Source organism: Pantherophis guttatus, chromosome 7, assembly GCF_059756535.1.
Source record: "Pantherophis guttatus breed Tessera chromosome 7, ASM5975653v1, whole genome shotgun sequence".
Lineage (NCBI taxonomy): Eukaryota > Metazoa > Chordata > Lepidosauria > Squamata > Colubridae > Pantherophis > Pantherophis guttatus.
Genome location: NC_142069.1, coordinates 8,630,559 through 8,649,130, shown reverse-complemented (window position 1 = coordinate 8,649,130; position 18,572 = coordinate 8,630,559). Strand labels below are relative to the sequence as shown.

At 45.8% G+C, this 18,572-nt stretch overlaps 1 long non-coding RNA gene across 1 annotated transcript; it reads left to right on the top strand.

The window, feature by feature from the left end:
• The first annotated feature begins 6,940 nt into the window (after window positions 1–6,940).
• LOC148112765 (uncharacterized) lies at window positions 6,941–12,154 on the top strand. The gene is made up of 2 exons (XR_015728835.1): window positions 6,941–7,312; window positions 10,537–12,154. It is a non-coding gene; the product is annotated as an uncharacterized LOC148112765 (long non-coding RNA).
• Window positions 12,155–18,572: the final 6,418 nt, after the last annotated feature.

Sequence of the window (18,572 nt, the reverse complement as noted above, 5' to 3'; positions counted from 1 at the left end):
CCCCATGTCATGTGATCAGAATTTAGAGGCTTGGCAACTGGCATGTCTTTAGTGACGGTTTGCAGCGTTCCCCCGGGGTCATGTCATTGCCTTTTGTGACTTTCTGACAAGCAAAGTCGATGGGGAGGTCAGATTCACTTAACCAGGGTGTTACTCCCTTGACAACTTGCAGGGATTCACTTAACAACCGTGGCAAGGAAGGTCGTAAAACGGGGCAAAATTCACTTAACAACTCTCTCGCTTAGCAATGGAAGTTTCGGGCTCAAGGGTGGCCGTACATCGAAGAGTGTCTGTGGTTTCTGTAGTTCTGTTTCTGTAATTCTGTAGTTTCGTCCATGCTGGTCAAGGTGCTAGATCAGCACCAACATCTCTTGCTTTTGAGGACTCTGTTTTTCAACTTGCTCCTGGTCAGTATGTGGGACATTTAGAATAGAATGAGCTGGAAGGGAGCTTGGAGGTCTTCTAGTCCAGCCCCCTGCTGAAGCAGGAGACCTGGCCTATACCATTTCAGATAAGTGGCTTGTCTAGTCTCTTCTTAAAAATCTCCAGTGATGGAGCACCCACGATTATTGAAGGCGAGCCATTCCACTGGTGAATTGTCCTCCCTGTTAGGAATTTTCTCCTTGATTCCAGGTTGCTTCTCTCTTTGATTAGTTTCCAACCATTGTTTCTTGTCCTGCCCTCTGGTGCTTTGGAGAATTATTTGACCCCCTCTTCTTTGTGGCAGCTCTTCAAATCCTGGAATACTGCTATCGTGTCACCCCTAATTCTTCTTTTCTCTAGATTTTAGATTGGCCCATACTTTTACAGAACTTACACCAATGGTCGGCAACCTTAAACACACAAAGAGCCCTTTGGACCCGTTTCCCAAAGAAAACACCGGGAGCCACAAACCCCTTCCTGTGCCTGACTATTTCCTGAGCGGCCACAAAACTAGCATATGTACTTGAATTAAACATTCTGTTTTCTTCTGAAACTTTTCTTTTCTTGGATTTATCCATGGTTGGCTTACTGGGAGTTGAAAAGTTCAACAAATCATGTGCTGGCAGGTGTCACACATTGGCGGTTGTGACGCCTATTTTGAGCGACGGAGCCGCAGCAGAGGGATGAAAGAGCCACATGCGGCTCCAGGGTCGCGGGTTGCTGACCCCTGACCTACACCAATGGGGCTTTCTGTGGGGAAGTGGACCTGGGTTGAAGAATTCACACCACACGCTTAGCAAAGGCAGTTTAAAGAGTCAGGGTCAGCCTGTGCCGTCGCAGCCCATTTTGCTGGTTGTGGTTTGGTGCTTTAAGCGAAGCCAGAAAGCGTAACCGGATGAAATGAGCTGTGTGAATGCAGCCCGTGAAGCGAAAACTATACTCGCAGGTTGGTTTGGCTTGTTTGTGTTAACACTGTGTTGGCTAACCTTTTTGCCATCACGTGCAAGGAAGGGGGGGGATGGGGGAGGTTCGTGCACGTGTGTGGCCACACCCATAATTCTATGCCCCCCGCCCCGTGCATGTGAGTGTGAACCCCCTTCCTCCCCCCGCTCCTGGCATGCGATGGCGCAGTAGGCCCATTTTTCTTTCTCACCTGGCTCCAGATCCTCTCTATGCATCTGGGGAGGACAAAAACACCCTTCCCTACCCGCTTGGAGGCCTCTGGAGGCCCGAAACAGCCCATTTTCCAACTTTCAGTTGGACAGGAAGTGACTTTTTTGCTGTCCCCAGCCTCCAGAGACTTCTAGCGCTGGAGCTGAGCTGGTGTGCCAGGAGACATTGCTCCAGGTGCCGCCTGTGGCACGCGTGCCATAGGTTCGCCATCATGGTGTTAACACAACGCACTAAACTTTGGAGTATCCCAAGGCAAGTCATTTGTTTATAAAAGGTGTGATCCCCAAACTATGAAACTCTATCATTCATTCATGTGACAGCCTGATTCGCACACAATTCTAAAGGAATGGCTGAATTTCAGAGGCAAACTTCAGTGGCAATGAGTGTCAGTCTTCCAGTATTTGAGGGGCAGCCACAAAAAAGAGGGGGGGCACCCTATTCTCCAAAGCATCTCACAACAAGGCAAGAAGTAACAGAGAATAGGATAGGATAGAATTTTCCTTTTCCTTGAAGATGTTTCGCTTCTCATCCAAGAAGCTTCTTCAGTTCCAGAAGTCCAATTGCCTTAAAAAACAAACAAACCACCTTTGAGGCAACCATGATTTGGATGACTGAGTATCTCCATAGTCAAAGGGGCTCATTCTTTCTATGGCAATTTTCCAGGAGTTGTGGGGGACACCCAGTCTGCTCTGACCCCCGTCCCCCCAGTCTTATTTCCAGAACAATTCAGGGGTATCCACAGGATGGGGTCAAAAAAGTCAAAATGGCAGATGTGACAAGGCAGTTGAAGTCCCGCCCTTTTCATGTGTGCAGCACATGCAGTGGCGGCCATCTTGAATTTTTAATCTCGTCCCCATGGAAACCCCTGCAAGACACACTGCATCCAAGTTTGGATACTGGGTTATAATGTGGTTTGTGGTGGCTTAATGGATGCAATTTGCAAACCGTGACTTATGATTGAAAAGCAAAAAAGACAACTTCGGTGATAATAGACCACTATGATACAAATTTATTGATTATCCTCCCTATGTTTATATTATAGACAAAAAGCCTCATTAGGTTTTAAGCATGTCAAGGTTAGAAATTTTTATCTCTTGTGTGATACATTCTTGAATGTGTAGGTCCAAGTTTCAACTTAATGACCATAATGGAGCCTGCCCATTGGGGTTGCAAGTCTTAACGGTCATAAAACAGGTCACCCATGTGACCGACACGATATTATGACTTTTCTGCAGCAGTTGTTAAGCAGCTACCACAGTTGTTAAGCAAACCCCTGGTTTTTGCCAAAAAAAACCCAGAAATAAATGCCCTTTGGGCAAAACCATCATAAAATGCAGTCACATGACTATGGGACACTACAAATGGCCATAAATGCAGGCTGGTGGCCAAGTGTCCAACATGCAGTCACATGACCACAGGATGAGGCGGCGAACTGTCGGAAGTTCGAATCCAAGTTGCAACTTCCTTTTTTGGATCGGTTTTAATTTTGGTTGTAAATTGAGGACTGTTTATAATCTGAATAAATGCAAGCTGAGACAATTCCAGTGTTCCCTCTTCTTTTTTTAATTCTGTTCCCTAGGTTTTCACCTGCATACAAGTAGTCCTCGGCTTACGACCCCAATTGAGGCCAAACTTTCGGTTGCTAAGTGAGACTTTTGTTAAGTGACTTTTTTTTACCCCATTTTACAACTTTTCTTGCCACGGTTGTTAAGCGAATCACCGCGGTTGTGAAGTTAGTCCCACAGTTGTTAAGCGAATCCGGCTTCCCCGTTGACTTTTGCTTGTCCGAAGGTCACAAAAAGAGATCACGTGACCCCGGGACACTGCAACCGTCATAAATACGAGTCAGTTGTCAAGCCTCTGAATTTTGATCACGTGACTATGGGGATGTTGCAACGGTTGTGTGAAAAATGGTCGTAACTGACTTTTTTCAGTGCCATTGTAACTTTGAATGGTCACTAAGCGAGCTTTTGTAAGTCGAGGACTACTTGTACTGTATCTGAACACCTGCATGTATTTGCAAGAAATAAAACGTTATATTTTTCCCTTGTTGTCCTATCACCCTCCCTTCCTTTGCCTTGCCAATATCAATAAATTCCTTGATGTTGATAGTAAAATTCCAGTACTTACTAAAATCCCAAATTTAAACAGATTTAAAACAGGAAAAACTCCTTACCTGTTTGATATTAAGGCTTAAGACCAAGAGTCACTTCTCATGAGACGGATGGCTACACAGCATACATTTGATTAATTAATAATTAAAATGTCCCATGACATTTCTAGCATAGACAGAATGCCAGTTTTTGTGTGTCCATGCATGAACATTGAATGCAGGAGAACAGAAAAGGACCATGGGAATGTATTTAGCACCTGATTGTGGTGTGTAAACCTTCCAGTCTGTATTGCCACCTCCTTTTTTTGCAAGAATGACTCACCCTATTATGCCATCATGGGCAACAATCATCATCGCATGCGGCTCACTCAAAATGTGGGATTGACTCAACTCTTAAACGAAAGCTGCGTGATAACGCAATCCAGAGATTATATTTCTGATAACATACCAAAGAGCTGCCGTGTTCACAAGACATGCTTATTACTGTTAAAGATGGTTCGCTGAAACCAGTTTTGGGGCTGTGTGTGAGTAACGTATTGTGTCAAGTGTTATTTTTAAAGTTAAATATATGCAATCTGTTTGGGCTAAATTGAATTTTTTTTTTTAAATTTATAATTCAGAGGGTTGTGTGCACGCAGCCACTAGTTTATTTACTACTGAAAATAAGCTGGAATTAACTTGCCATCTTGTATGAAACCAAGCACATTCTGTTTTCTATTTTCCTTCTCTCTGTGGTGACATTCATTCATTCTGCTAAGCCATGGTTTGTTTCAACCGTAACATCTTGGTGGGGTTCACACAACCGCTAAGCCCAAACCAAATAAATCGCATTACTATAAGATTTAGCATAACGTGTGAACCAAGCCACTCCGGTTTCTACAGTTTAGGGCAGTGATGGCTAACCTTTTTGCCATCACGTGCAAGGAAGGGGGGGATGGGGGAGGTTCGCGCATGTGTGTGCCTACACCCATAATTCTATGCGCCCCACCCCGCGCATGTGTGAACTCCCTTGCCCCCCGCTCCTGGCACGCGATGGCCCAGTAGGCCCATTTTTCTTTCTCACCTGGCTCCAGATCCTCTCTATGCATCTGGGGAGGACAAAAACAGCCTTCCCTACCTCCTTGGAGGCCTCTGGAGGCCCGAAACAGCCCATTTTCCAACTTCCAGTTGGACAGGAAGTGACTTTTTTGCTGTCCCCAGCCTCCAGAGACTTCTAGCGCCGGAGCTGAGCTGGTGTGCCAGGAGACATGGCTCCAGGTGCCACCTGTGGCACGCGTGCCATAGGTTCGCCATCATGGGCTTAGGGGAAGGTTACGCTAGAAAGGCTTCTCAGGTCATACTGAAATTTTACAAAATCTTGAAATGTACCACAGTGTCAAAGAGACATCACAAGATTGGAGCATTCTTGCACGATGTCTTGTAAATCTTCGGCTCTTGGGCAACGTCGGTGAGATTTCAGGAATTTGCAAGAATTTGTTTTTTTAAAGAAATAATATCACGGTGAAGCATTGAAGAATAACCAGCTCAGCTACGAAGGCCGATTATCTGTGTACTCGCCCTTTGTAACCATTTGAGAGCTATAGTAAGACAAAATATGGCTTAATGCAAAGTAGGAACCCATGAGTAGCAGAATAACAAGTTGAAAGGGACCTTGGAGGTCTTCTAGTCCAACCCCTGCTCAAGCAGGAGACCCTAAGCTTTTGGGCTCCAAAGACCAAGTCTGTAGAGAGAAGTATTCCGTGGACTGGAAGTGGTGTGGTTTTGTGTGTCGCCTGCATCCCGTGGATGGGGTTTTGCTTATTTGCACATCCCAGTTTCTGGCATGCCGTGGCCCAGTGCCGGTCCACCAACCGGGGTTGGGGACCCCCTGCCCTATATCATTTCAGACAATTGGTTGCCCAATCTCTTCTTAAAAACTTCCAGTGTTGGAGCATCCACAACTTCCGGAATGAGGCAAGTTGTTCCACTGATTAATTGTTCTCACTGTCTGGAAATTTCTCCTTAGTTCTAGGTTGCTTCTCTCCTTGGTTAGTTTCAGGAGTGGGCTGCTGGGGGTTGGCAGGAGTTCGGGAGAACCTCTAGATAAGATTCTGTGCAGTTCGGAGAACCCCCAAATCCCACTCCTGGCAGGCCCTGCCCGCCCCTCCCCTCCCAGGAGTCCCCACGTGACCTGTTATGGATGCAGGTAAGTGCAGGGCGCATGAGCAGGCTTGGGGAGGACGAAAAATGGGCCTACCGGAAGTTTGGGAAGGCTGAAAACAGGGCCGTTTCCGGCCTCCAGAGCCTGGGGAGGCTGTTTTCGCCCTCCCGGAGGCTTGAGAAAAGCCTCTGGAGCCTGGGGAGGGCAAAAGTGCCCCCACTGCAGGAGGCTAACTAGGCCACACCCACCATGGCCACGCCCACCCGGCAACCGGGCAGAGAACCCCTTGCTAAAATTTTTGAAACCCGCCCCTGGTTACTGTCCATCCATTGCTTCTTGTTCTGCCCTCAAGTCGTTTAGAACAGGGGTCTCTAACCTTGGCGACCTTTAGGACTTGTGGACTTCAATTCCCAGAATTCCTCTGGCTGAGAGGAATTCTGGGAGTTGAAGTCCACAAGTCCTAAAGTTGTCAGGTTGCAGACCTCTGCTTTGGAGAACAGGGTGAGAATAGGGTAAATATTTATAGGAGCATTGCCTGACGATTGAGAATTCTTTCTTCTGGATAAAACTTTTCTTTCTTTTGATGAGTTTGGCTTAATGGAAGTTTGTACTTTCTCTAGCCGAAAATTGATACTTTAAAACTCTCTATGTATTATATTACTCTCTGCAATTCTATACATATTATTATATTATTTTTTCTGTATTTTTAAAATAATTTTCAATAAAAAATTTTTTAAAAAAAGAGAACAGGGTGAGACACCCCCCCTCCTCTTATTTGTGGCAGCCTCTTAAATATTGGAAGACTGCTATCATGGTCCTTCTGATGGTTGATCCTCCACCAGGCTTTTCCTGGCAAACAGCTACATTCATCCGGTCCAAAAGCAAAACCGGCTGATGTGCTGTAATTGTATATTGGGCGCGTGGTGAGGGGAGATTAACCCAGGTACTCATTTTGCATGGGTTTGCTAAAGTAATTTTTCTCCCCATGCAAAAATTACCAGAGCTGTATTAAATGACTGAACCTACTGACTATCCGTTGAGTTAACTAATTACCTTCCTGTTAGTTGCAGCGTCAGGAAGGAGGTTATTTCTCTCGTTTCCCTATTTTTTTTTTCTCTCTACACATTTCACAGCTCTCTTAACCCTTGATCATACTTGGGTAAAAAAAAAAAAAATGCTTAGATTATGAGGGAAGCAATTCCAGAGCCAAGTTTCTTTCAGGCCCTCCTCAATCCTTTCTCGTCAGCCTCAAGTGTTCTTTTGCAATAGAGAAACCCTGTTGGCAGAGTAGCTCTTTATTTCTGGAACGGTTCCACCTGCTTATAACCTCACTCCAAAGCTCATAATGAGGAGTTCGGGAACAAGGAGATGGTGCCTCCAGGCCTACAAGCAATCTCCCAGACAGGAAGAAGGCGCATTCCACGCATGGTTTTAAAAAACCAGTTGGACAGGTCCTGATGGCTGTGAGTTGGTTCGTTTCTTTTTTCCCCCCCTTTTTCTTTTGTTTTCTCTCCTTTCCTTTCTCCCTTTTCCTTCCTCCTCCTTCCTTTCCTTTCCTTTCCCTCCCCTCTCCTTTCCTTTCCCTCCCCTCCCCTCCCCTCTCCTTTCCTCCTTTCCTTTCCTTTCCTTTCCTTTCCTTTCCTTTCCTTTCCTTTCTCCTTTCCCTTCCCTCTCCTTCCCCTCCCCTCCCTTCCCCTCCCCTCTCCTTTCCTCCTTTCCTTTCCTTTCCTTTCCTTTCCTTTCCTTTCCTTTCCTTTCCTTTCCTTTCCTTTCCTTTCTCCTTTCCCTTCCCTCTCCTTCCCCTCCCCTCCCTTCCCCTCCCCTCTCCTTTCCCTCCCCTCTCTCTCCTTTCCTTCTTTCCTTTCCTTTCCTTTTTCCTTTCCCTTCCCTCTCATTTCCCTCCCTTTCCTTTCCTTTCCTCTCCCTCCCCTCTCCTTCCCCTCCCCTCTCTCTCTTTCCCTTCTTTCCTTTCCTTTCCCTTCCCTCTCCTTTTCCTCCCCTCCCCTCCTTTTTCTTTCCCTCCCCTCTCCTCCTTTTCCTTTTCCTTTCCCTCCCCTCCCCTCCCCTCTCCTTTCCTCCTTTCCTTTCCTTTCCCTCCCCTCCCCTCCTTTTCCTTTTCCTTTCCCTCCCCTCCCCTCCCCTTTCCTCCTTTCCTTTCCTTTCCTTTCCTTTCCTTTCCTTTCCTTTCCTTTCCTTTCCTTTCCTTCTTTGCTTTCTCCTTCTCCTCCTCCTCCTCCTTCTTCTCCTTCTTCTCCTCCCCCCTTTCCAAAATAGATACAGATTAACAGAGTTGGAAGGGACCTTGTAGGTCATCTAGTCCAACCCCCTGCCCGAGCACGAGACCCTACACCATTTCTGACCGATGGCAGTCCAGTCTCTTCTCAAAAGCTTCCAGTGATGAAGCTCCCACAACTTCCAAAGGCAACTTCTGTTCCATGGGTTGGGTTGATCCATTTCAGCGGTGAGAAAAGTAAGATCCTTCACTTAGGCAGGAAAAACCTAAATGCATACCTTTAGGTATTTAGCTATTTACCTGCCATAGGTAAATAATAGGTGGTACCTGGCTCAGCAGTAAGAACTGTGACAAGCTTCTTCAGTTCAATTAAGGGGCTGTCACAGAGAAGAGGGGGTCCACCAGAGGTGGGTTTCAGCAGGTTCTGACCAGTTCTGGAGAACCGGTAGCGGAAATTTTGAGTAGTTCGGAGAACCGGTAGTAAAAATTCAGACTGGCCTGCCCACATCTATTCTCTGCCTCCCAAGTCCCAGCTGATCAGGAGAAAATGGGGATTTTGCAGTAACCTTCTCCTGGATTGGGGAGGGAATGGAGATTTTACAGTATCCTTCCCCTGCCATGCCCACCAAGCCACACCCACCAAGCCAAGCCTACAGAACCGGTAGTAAAAAATTTTGCAACCGACCACTGGGGTCCACCTATTCTCCAAAGCACCGGAGAGCAGGACAAGAAGTAAAGGGTGGAAGATCATGAAAGAGAGATCCAAGCTAGAGCTAAGGAGAAATGTCCTTCGAGTGAGAACAATCAATCAGTGGAACAATTTGCCTTCAGAAATTATGGGTGCTCCATCACTGAAGGTTTTTAAGACGAAATTGGACAGTCGTTTGTCTGGAATGGTATAGGGCCGTGATGGCAAACCTATGGCACGCGTGCCCAAAGTGGCACACGGAGCCATGTCGCCTGGCACGTGCGGCGTTGCATTTCCTCATCCGGGTTTATGGCGCGCCTGCGTGCACGACAATCAGCTGGTCTTTTTGCGTGCGGCAGTGCTGGAAACTGGAAGAGCCGGTCTTCCATTTTCCTGCCTGAGCACGCGCACTAGCCAGCTGATTGTCGCATGTGCGTGCGCACCAGAAACCTGGAAGACTAGCTGGCTGGCGCGCATATACGCGCCGGAAACCAGAAGTTCATTTTCGGGCATGTGCATGTGCCCTGGGCAGGTCTTCTTCCGGGTTGCAACCCTGACAAGCTCGGTGCCGAAAAGGTTCGCCATCACTAGTAATAAGGTTTCCTGCTTAGCAGAGGGTTGAACTAGAAGACCTCCAGGGTCCCTTCCAGCCAGTGGTGGGTTGCTCCCGATTCGCACTGGTTCGCAAGAAGCAGTAGTAAAAATTTGTAGTAGTTCAGAGAACTGGTAATAACATTGGCTGGCCATGCCCCCGAACCAGTCCCCGGTTGCTCGCCGCTCGCTTATCCTGCCCACCTCATCAGAGGCTTTTTTTTTTTACTTTTAAAATCATTTTTTCGGCTGAAGAGGTTGTAGAAAAAAAAAATGCCTTTAAAAGCCTCTGGCGATCCCAGCTGAGTTGCCTGATCATCAGAGGCTTTTAGAAGCACTTTTTTCTGCAACCTCTTAAGGTTGTAGAAAAAATACTTTTAAAAGTAAAAAAAAAAAAAAAAAAGTTGGCCATGCCCACCCAGTCACATTACCCCCCCACACACCAAGTCATGCCCACAAAATAAGCCACGCCCACATAACCGGTAGTAAAAAAATTTAGAACCCACCCGTTTCCAGCCCTATGAGTCTGTACTCTATGTTCTAAACTTAGTAAGCCAAACTTTACTTGGCTAGTGTAAATTTTGTAATCCAAATAGAACGGTTGCTTAGGATCCTGAGGAAAAAGTAACCCAGGTCTTAACTTAGAGGCCAACATCTAATAAGAGACATGTAACGTGGCCAGAGTAAGGCCAAGTATATGTAAGGCAGGAATGTCCAACCTTAACAATTTTAAGACTTGGGGACTTCAATTCCCAGAATTCCTCAGCTATGCTGGCTACAGAATTCTGGGAGTTGAAGTCCACAAGTCTTAAAGTAGCTGAGGTTGGACATCCTGATCTAAAGAAAAGATTTGACAAGGTGGCTCAGTGTCTAGGATACTGAGCTCGTCGATCAGAAAGGTCGGCAGTTCGGCGGTTCGAATCCCTAGTACAGGTCTCCTGTATGAGCAGGGGGTTGGACTAGATGACCTCCAAGGTCCCTTCCAGCTCTGTTACTGTTAAAAGACATTTCACTTGCAGTTTTCATCTGGGTTCCTGAGCCCATCGTCCACGTCTCCAATTCTGGAAGCGATGAACGATTGGACCGAGCTTGCTTTTCAAAACGTGCTTGGTTCCCATGTTAAATATAAATTGCTGAACTGAGCTATGATTTTTCTTTTTTCTTTTTTTTTCCAGGCAAGAGAAGAAATGAGAATAATAATGATGTGCTACATTTTTACTCCAGACTGGAAAATGAAGGCTAGATACTTTCCAGAGCTAAACCTAAATATAGATCAACGAAGAGCCAAGTGGCCTAATTATTAGATTTAGCACCTCTATCAATTGCTGTCAAATTTTCCTTCAAAAGGATTCCAGCAAAGTTCAGCGAGGCCAAAGTTGTTCAAGAAATGGCCGATTTAAAATTTCTGTTCTATTATATTGAGTATTGCTGAAATGTTAGGTTTGAGAGACACAATTACTGGAGAAGTCAACGGAATGTGGACTTTTTGCGGTAAAATTATGGTTTATTTATGGTTGACTGACATGCTTGACCCCAGAGACTATATCTTTTAAGGTTTGCATTTGACTTTTTTTCCTTTCTGGATTGTTCATTTGATTAAAACAGCCTGGTTGGTCTAATTAAGCAGAAAATTGAAAAGGATTACAGTGAACACACCAAGAAAAGCTCTTTATTTGAAAGCAAATCTTAGCAACCAGGAATTATCTGAAGAAGTAGAAAAACTTTTCAACCGTCCTTACACATTTGGAATCGCGTGTCGCTCAGCTGATCTTCGGAACTTTTTTTTTTTTTTTTTTTACTTTTTAAAGCATTTTTTAACTACTACCATTAAGCTTGGCCATTTGAAAATGTGTTGACTTCAGCTCCCAGAATTCCTCTGCTAGCATGGCTGGCTGGGGGATTCTGGGAATTTAAGTCCACCCATCTTCCAGCGCCCAAGCTTGAGAAACACGGCTATAAAATAAAACACAATAACCCAGCTTCTATTTCCGTTGGATTTGCTAAAAGGAAGTTTTTATTCTTGTGGTTTCATGCTGTAACGTGAATCTAACAGCACTGATCAGGAATCCAAGATAAACATGCTTTTAGGTTGTGACTATTAAGTACAACAGTAGTTTTAAACTCAGGAAATAGTGAAGCAGTGAACATCCTGGTATTAAGAGATCTGCTATTATAATTCCAGGTCTATATACTGGATGGAGTTTCTCAACCTTAACAACTTTAAGCAGTGTGGACTTCAACTCCTGGCTGAGGAATTCTGGGATTTCAACAATCCCCAAGTCTTAAAAGTTGCCAAGGTTGGATACTCCTGGTTTAAATGTGGAATACAGTGCTCCAGCTCTGATCCACACAAATCAAGAACGCTGAAGAACTCAAAGGACTGTGGAGAATAGTTCAGAAGATGGTGAGGACCTTACAACACTGTTTCTCAATCTTGGCAACTTGAAGATGTGTGGACTTCAATAAAGCTGGCTGACGAATTCTGGGGCTTGAAAGCTGCTAAGGTTGAGAAACACTGAGGTAGAAGGTTCCAATTTTATCCATGGATAAACACAATATGGAAATAAACTTGAAATGTCCTTCAAAATCCCACCGTGATTGTGGAGGTCCATGAAGAATGGATGGTGGCTTTCTAACTGCCTGGATGACCTAATCTCCACTCACCTTCATCATGATCTCTTTAAGAAGTTGGGAGATGATCACGCATTGCCGATAGAACCAAAATATGCACATGGATGTCAACCATATCTAGAGTTACCAGGTATCTGAACATGCAAAAGAGGATATGGACAGTTGGGAAGGAGGACAATCCTAAATTGCATTAACAGAGGGATACAATCAAGATCAATTGAGGTACTAATGCCACTCTATAAAGCCTTAGTAAGACCACACCTAGAATACCGTATCCAGTTTTGGTCAACATACTATAAAAAAAGATGTTGAGACTCTAGAAAAAGTGCAGAGGAGAGCAACCAGGATGTTTAGGGGACTGAAGATTAAAACATATAAAGAACGTTTACAGGAACTGGGCATGACCAGTCTAGTGATGGGAAGGACCAGGGGAGACATGACAGAAGTGTTCCAGTATTTGAGGAGCTGCCACAGAGAGGAGGGGGGGTCAAGCTATTCTCCAAAGCACCTGAAGGCCAGAGAAGGAATAATGGATGGAAACTGAACAAGGAGAGATTCAACCTAGAAATAAGGAGAATTTTTCTGACAGTGAGAACAATCAACCCATGGAACAGAAGTTGCCTTCAGAAGTTGTGGGAGCTTCATCACTTGAGACTTTCAAGAAAAGATTGGACTGCCATTTGTCAGAAATGGTGTAAATCTCCTGCTTGGGTGGGGGGTTGGACTAGATGACCTACAAGGTCCCTTCCAACTCTGTTAATCTATTACGTGGAGAATCGAAGACACACGGTTTGACTTTCTTGATAATGTACAAGTCACGGGATCTACAGACTCCACGGATGATTGATTTTAAGGGTCTGGATTGAAGCCAATTGCTGGAATCAGGAAATAAATAATGTAAATGTAGACTGCTGAGCCTTGCGGCAATTTATAAGGTCACAACATATGAAAGTTGGACGGACTACTGTTGTGAAAACAGTCCAAGAAGAAGAAGAAGAAGAAGCAGAAACAAAACAAGACACTCAAAAAGCTGGACGATATTTGATTTTTAAGGCTATGCCTGCTAAAGGAAGGACAAACTGAAGGGCATCTGATTTTGCTGAGTGTTTGGTCATCTTCACTACACCAGCGTTTCTCAACCTCAGAAATCTCAAAGGTGCTTTTTCGAAAGGCAACTGGACTGTTTTTTCTTGAGGAAGAAGGAAAAGGAAAAAAAAAATCCAGTTTCCTTCTTCTTCCCCAAATAAAGTCCAGTTGCCTTTTGAAAAAGCATCCTTTGAGACAACTTTCACCTGGATGACACAGAATCTCCACCGACTTTCAACTTCAGCAATTTCATGATGTGTGGACTTCAGATTCTCAGGATTCCCAAGTGTTTTAGCACTCCTGTTTTCGGTTCTCGTAGCAAAGTTTAGAGAGGAGACACCCTGTTCTGCGTCGCATGAGAAAAGTACTATCTTCCTTCCCATTGTCCTTACCACTTTCTATAGATCGAGAACATCCTGTCATATTGCATTATTGTCTGGTTTGGAAGCATTACTGCTTCGGATAGGAAGGCGATGCAGAGAGTGGTGAGGACAGCCGAAAAGATTATTAGTAGTTCACTTCTTTCTATCTAGGACGTAGCATATAAACAATGCTTGATAGAGTCCACAGGATTGTCTGGGATGCTACACATCCTCTTCACGATTTGTTTTCCTTGTTACCTTCTGGGAAGGGGCTTCGTGGTATCTGAAGCAGGACATCCAGATTCTGCCAGTTTTGTTCCATATAGCATCAACTTTGTGAATTCTCAAGCTTCCTCTTTCCGCTATGTATTCAAGATGGAATGATTAATTTCTATATCTGTTTATAGGGTATAAGTATTTACACATGTAAGTATATAGCATATCTATATGTGTGTTACGTATGTGCACACTTTTGAGACAAGGAAATAATTTCATTTTTAATGTATGCCAAGGGTTCCCACATTACACAACTGGATATGGAACTACTGAGTGGTTCAAAATTGGGAAAGGAGTCCGGCAAGGCTGTATACTGTTGCCCAGCCTATTTAACTTATATGCAGAGCACATCATGAGAAAGGCGGGGCTAGATGAATCAAAAGTTGGAGTTAAGATTGCCGGGAGAAATATCAACAACCTCACTTATGCAGATGATACCACTCTAATGGCAGAAAGTGAAGAGGAACTAAAGAGACTCGGGTGAAGAAGGAGAGTGCAAAAGTTGGCTTGAAACAACATTAAGAAAACTAAGATCGTGGCATCCAGCCCTCTCAATTCCTGGCAAATAGATGGGGAAGAAATGGAAGTAGTGACAGATTTTATTTTCGTGGGCTTCAAGATCACTGCAGATGGGGACTGCAGCCAAGAAATTAAACGATGCTTGATCCTGGGGAGGAAAGGTATGACAAATCTAGACAGCATACTAAAAAGCAGAGACATCACCCTGCCAACAAAAGAGCGTATAGTCAAGGCTATGGTAATAATAATAATAATAATTTTATTGTCATTGTACATGTATACACAGTATACCCATACAACAAAATTCACTTAGCACCCAATGACCAGGTCCAACACACATAACAATCCCCAAACATACTCCCACCCACCACAATTCCTCACCCCTAAACCACCCAAACATACACCCAACAGACCATGGTGTTCCCAGTTGCAATGTACAGCTGTGAAAGTTGGACCATAAGGAAGGCTGAGCGCCAAAGAATTGAGGTCTTTGAACTCTGGTGCTGGAGAAGACTCCTGTGAGTCCCTTGGACTGCAAGGCGATCCAACCGGTCAGTCCAAGAGGAGATCAACCTTGTCTGCTCTTTAGAAGATCAGATCCTGAAGAGGAAACTCAAATACTTTGGCCACCTAATGAGAAGGAAGGACTCCCTGGAGAAGAGCCTAATGCTGGGAACGATTGAGGGCAAAAGAAGAAGGGGACGGCAGAGAACGAGGTGGCTGGATGGAGTCACTGAAGCAGTAGGCGTGAGCTTAAACGGACTCCAGAGGATGGTAGAGGACAGGAAGGCCTGGAGGAACGTTGTCCATGGGGTCGCGATGGGTCGGACATGACTTCACAACTAACAACAACAACAAATGTATATAGCATATCTATATGTGTGTTATGTAGGTGCACACTTTTGAGAGCAGGAAATAAGTTCATTTTTAATGTGTGCCAGTGTGCCCACAGGGGAAAAAAAATGATAATAAAGATTATCTTACCCAATTCTAAGCCTCCTCATCGACTTCTGCATTCTGCCTCTTAACAAAAGGAGTAAAGATGCCCAGCCTTTTCTAATAGGGCTGGTGTTAAACAGTCGTGAAAGAAACGCCAAGCACCATTTGTTCCTTATTGAATCTTTTCTGCAGAATGAAGAAGATCTGTATACCCCAGTTCTCCAAAACATGGGAGTTTGATCTAAAAGGAACAGCGCCTACTTTCACCCAGGGAACAATCCATGCTTAGAACAGTCCAGCTTAGCAAACATTGTCCAGCTAGCTTGCATAGAGCTCTTTTGAGGGACACGGTTAAACAATGGCATGGTTCAGTGTTTTCTCAGCCACAGTAATTTTCAGATGTGCGGATTTCAACTCCCAGAATTCTCCAGCCGGCCACTGGAATTTGCAAAACGGATCTTGCGAGCCAACTGTGATTATATAACAGCCGTGGTGGCGCAGTGGTCAGAATGTAGTATTGCAGGCTGATTCTGCCGAGTGTCAGCAGTTCAATTCTCACCAGGCTCAAGGTTGACTCAGCCTTCCATCCTTCCGAGGTCGGTAAAATGAGGACCCAGATTGTTGGGGGCAAGATGCTGACTCCGTAAACTGCTTAGAGAGGGCTGTAAAGCACTATAAAGCGGTATATAAATCTAAGTGCTAGTGCTATTATTCAGTAAGTAAATTAAACGATGGTTTAATTTAATTGATGGTTTAATCGGGTTACCCTGTTGCAAACTTTAGGATCCCCTCAGTCCCTTTATATTCATACTACAGGCAGTCCTTGACTTACAACCATTTTCAGTGCTGACTTACAGCAACACTGAGAAAGTGGCTTACAACCTACAATCGGTCTTCCTACTTATGATCGTTACAGCATTCCACAGAGTCACATGATCAAAATTCAGGTGCCTGGCATCTGGCATGTATTTGTGCCAGGCGCATGTGACCTCCATGTGACCTTCCCAGCCACCTTCCAACGAGTCAATGCGAGAAGTCAGATTCGCTTCATGGGAATGGCCTTTTATTCCTGAGTTCATGGCATAGTTTCTGCAATTCAAACTAAGATGCAAAAGCAGGGGGCCGCGATGGCTTAAGTCACTGAGCTTGATAGATGGAGAGGTGACAGCCCAGGTTTGAGACCCAAGTGCTGCGCGATGGGGTGAGCTCCCGTTCCTTGCTCCAGCTCCTTCCCACCTAGCAGTTCGAAAGCATGCAAATGCGAGTAGAAAAATAGGTAGCACTTTGGTGGGAAGGTAACAGTGTTCCATCCGCCTTTGATATATAGTCATGTTGGCCACATGACTGCGGAAACGTCTTTGGACAGGGCTGGCTCCCACGGTTAACAAACTGAGATAAGTAGGGCTAGACAGGGAAACCTTTGCCTTTATAGAAACATAGTTTCTTGCCTCCCGCCTTGAAAGAGGCGGTGGTGAGGCCCCTCCTCAAGAAGCCTTCTCTGGACCCGGCCGTTTTGGCAAACTATCGTCCGGTCTCCAACCTTCGCTTTGTTGCGAAGGTTGTGGAGAGTGTGGTTGCGCGCCAGCTCCCACAGTTCCTGGATGAAACCGTCTATCTAGATCCGTGCCAGTCCGGCTTCAGGCCTGGGTACAGCACGGAGACGGCATTGGTCGCATTGGTGGATGATCTCTGGAGGGCTCGGGACAGGGGTTGTTCCTCTGTTCTGGTCCTGTTAGACCTCTCAGCGGCTTTTGATACCATCGACCATGGTATCATGCTGCGCCGGCTGGAGGGACTGGGGGTGGGAGGCACCGTGTTGCGGTGGTTCTCCTCCTATCTCTCTGACCGGTCGCAGTCTGTGTTGGCAGGGGGGCAGAGGTCGACTTCGAGGCGCCTTGCTTGCGGGGTGCCGCAAGGGTCGGTCCTCTCGCCGCTCCTGTTCAACATTTATGTGAAGCCGCTGGGTGAGATCATCCGTGGTTTTGGGGTGCGATGCCATCTGTACGCTGATGACACTCAGCTGTACATTTCCACCCCAGACCACCCCAATGATGCCCTCGAAGTGATGTCCCAGTGTCTGGAGGCCGTGCGGGTCTGGATGGGGAGGAACAGGCTTCGGCTCAACCCTTCCAAGACCGAGTGGCTGTGGATGCCGGCGTCCCGGTATAGCCAGCTGGTGCCATCGCTGGCTATTGGGGGCGAGTCACTGACCCCCACAGAGGGGGCTCGCAACTTGGGCGTCCTCCTGGACACACGGCTGTCTTTAGAAGAGCATATGACGGCCGTGGCCAGGGGGGCTTTTTATCAGGTTCGCCTGATACGCCAATTGCGCCCCTTTCTGGATCGGGACTCCTTGTGCACAGTCACTCATGCCTTGGTTACGTCACGCCTGGACTACTGTAACGCTCTCTACATGGGGCTCCCCCTGAGGAGCACCCGGAGGCTCCAGCTGGTGCAGAATGCGGCTGCGCGGGTGATTATGGGAGCGACGTGGCGCTCCCACGTAACACCTCTCCTGCGCGAGCTGCATTGGCTCCCGGTGGTCTTCCGGGTGCGCTTTAAGGTGTTGGTTCTCATCTTTAAAGCGCTCCATGGCTTAGGGCCAGGGTATTTGCGAGACCGCCTGCTGCTACCGATAACCTCCCACCGGCCAATACGCTCTCACAGAGAGGGCCTCCTCGGGGTGCCGTCGGTCAGGCAATGTCGGCTGGCGGCCCCCAGGGGGCGAGCCTTCTCTGTGGGGGCACCCGCCCTGTGGAATGAGCTGCCTCCTGGAATACGATTGATCCCGGACCTCCGGACCTTCCGTAAAGCCCTGAAGACGTTTTTATTTCATCAAGCCGGCCTAGCCTAAATGGTTTTTAATTGGGATTTTAAATTTTATGGATTTGGGGTTTTAAATTTGGGTAGCCAATGATTTAATTCTTTTAATTATCTTAACTTTTGCATTTGTATGTTTTTTAATTTTGGCTGTTCACCGCCCTGAGTCCCTTCCGGGAGAAGGGCGGTATACAAATTAAATTAATAAATTAATAAATAAATAGTTCACAAAGCTTTTTCTTTTAATGCCGAACATTTCAGACTTTACAAAATAGATACCTGGAACTTCTTTTCTTGCGAACTGCCCTCTTTGTGCATTTTTCACAATTCTCCCATCGATGCAAGAAAGGAGGAAGGGATGGATGATTAAGTTTCTACTACAGTCTTGGGGTGAGGCTAAAACATTGCTGTTTCAGCTTGCAGTTTGGTGTGTCCCAGATACCTAGTTGGCTTGCAATCCATGTGTTGCACAAATCCAGAAAATTGATAAACCCGATTTCAGCCAGCCATCACGTGGATTGTTCACTTGCCAGTCCCACACAGCTACAACCCCACAAAAATACAAAGGATGCTGATTG